General features: G+C 33.9%; 1 long non-coding RNA gene across 1 annotated transcript; it reads left to right on the top strand.

Annotated features, from left to right (window-relative positions):
- Positions 1 to 383: 383 nt before the first annotated feature.
- LOC136240338 (uncharacterized) lies at positions 384 to 2,204 on the top strand. The gene is made up of 3 exons (XR_010693770.1): positions 384 to 459; positions 1,616 to 1,804; positions 2,023 to 2,204. It is a non-coding gene; the product is annotated as an uncharacterized lncRNA (long non-coding RNA).
- Positions 2,205 to 2,478: the final 274 nt, after the last annotated feature.

The raw sequence follows: 2,478 nt of genomic DNA, 5'->3' as shown, positions 1-2,478 counted from the left end.
ATGTTTTCGTCTGAACGCACAGCCCAGCTATCAATTAGTGACTTGAAATTAGTCATTACACTTCACTTTAAGCTATGTTCAGCCAGTTAATGCAGTGCTACAGATGAAGAATAGTAGGAGAAGCACCTCTGCAATCAATCCACAAACAAGATGAAACTATTGGCAGTCTATTGAGGTAGCTACATAGAATCCAGTTGTGGTATTAAATGCTTGATTGATATTAATTTTCATGTGTACATGAGTGGAAGCTGCAGTATCTGATATCTCAAGTCAGATCTAGTAATTGTACACCATGCAATAATTAATTACACTAGGCATAACTTTTATGACAGTCTGAATGTTGTAAATACATAATATTGTATATATCTGTTGTATATAGATTTATACATTTTGTAGACATGGAGCTCATCTATGTTATGATAGTGTTGATCTGTAGTGTACAATGTTCAGGTCAAACAGGTAAATACATACATAGCTGTTATATAGCTCCATGTATGCAGGAGGTGTCGAAAGGAAAATCTAACTGAATGAGTGGCACATTGTCAGTTAAAACCTGCCATATCTTTCTACAATAATATGCTAATTAATGTTTTGTTCAACAAAAATCTCACAATAAGTTTCAAATTTCCTTGCTCTAGAGTGTCACTTTCATCAAAAATAATTATCATTCATTATAATTATATCATGCATTGTTTACCCTTCCAACACTATTATTTAGGACTACTGTTTATGCTAAACACTGAGGATAAGACAATGCGATAACTACATACTGTAACTGAAGATTAAGAGTACACTGTACACTGTGCTGTGTTTTTACTAACTATATATACTTCACCAGTTGGGCACTCGAGGACAGAAGGAAGACCCTGTACAAGGTGTTTACTTAGGAGCCAAAGCAAGAATCCATGCATTGAATGCCTAATAGGGCATGGCATGACATGGGCTAATAGTTGAATTGTAAATTTTATTGATCTTGTAATGCAAATCATTTTGATAAGCTGCTCTGTATAAACTGTTTCTAATTTTTTTGACACTGAGACACTTGCCAATAACTCATTACTGTTCATGGATATTATGATAGGGTTGTGAACGGAAACTCTGATAGTGTGTAGTATACATTTTCATCTACAACTTCTTGCCAATTACTAGTTAGCAGTAGTGATATTATGATATTGCACATGATGTGTGCTGAGTCAGTATCTTTACAATATAGCTCCTATAAACTAAACTTTGCTATTTAAAATAAATCTTAGTTCATTGAAATCATTCAAAATTCATGAATTATGAGAATAAAGAGTTAACAGCCCATGCACACCCTGTGTCAACTACAGTTGTATGCTTGTACTATAATTATGCTGTACCACCGTTAGCGAAAATATTGTGTGTACATGTGTTACCTGAATACCTACAGTGTGCTAGAGGGTGTCTACACTTTGAACTCAAGGAATTTAGTACAATAGATATAATAATATTATGTAATAATTCTTTAAAACATATCATCTTGATGATCAAATACCACTGTAAATATGCTTGCTGTTAAATGTGGTAATGGGTAACAAAATCATAAAACACTACTTTCACTTTCACCACTTTACTATAATATTCTTTTATGCAGTGTCATGTTATTCTCTTTCTAACCCTACAAATGGGAGGATCATTTGTTCACTAGGAAGTGATGGAGCTCGTTCTGAAGGAGACAAATGTTTTTTCACATGTAGTACTGGTTATAGGCTAACTGGTAGTGAAACTAGAACCTGTCAAAGTAATGGAGGATGGAGTGGCTCTACAACTAGATGTACAAGTGGTGAATATTTTGTGACTTTACTGAAATTGTGTTCTCCACCGGACCACCAGTAATTATTATTGGTGATAAGTACAAAATCCTATTGAATACAGTGTAGTAATAAGTCTGGATTTTTTATGTGAAATGTACTCATTTATACAAGTAGCTGTAATTAAAGTATATTGTTAAAAGAGAGTGCAGGTAGAATGTTTACATGAGTTACATCTATACCTTTGTAGTTACTTGTTCTTCTATTTCTTATCCTACTAATGGAAGGAATACTTGTGGATCAGGAAGTCATTACTATGCAACTATTTGTAGTTTTACATGTAACACTGGTTATGATTTAACTGGTAATAACACCAGAACTTGTCTTATTAGTGGGAGCTGGAGTAGTGGTAGCACCAGTTGTAGTAAAGGTGAGCAAATGTGAGTATTATAATACTACATGCAGGTATATACAGATCAAAAGTTCAGAGCACAACTGTTTGAACTTTCACTGCTTATTAGATATCCGCATTCATGGAGTGGCTTTGATGCATAACACAGTCACATATGTCTGACTGTGTTGCTATGATCGAGAGATCTGTCACTTCTCAAAATTTATATAAATTTTTTGAAGTTTCTAACAAGTTTAGTGATTTCAGTATATTGATTAATATACATGAGAGCCTTAACCCTAGCTAGATCTCCGA

This window comes from Dysidea avara, chromosome 12 (genome assembly GCF_963678975.1).
Source record: "Dysidea avara chromosome 12, odDysAvar1.4, whole genome shotgun sequence".
NCBI classification, from domain to species: Eukaryota; Metazoa; Porifera; class Demospongiae; order Dictyoceratida; family Dysideidae; genus Dysidea; species Dysidea avara.
Note: the sequence above shows the minus strand (reverse complement) of the source record. Positions and strands in the feature narration are given on the sequence as shown.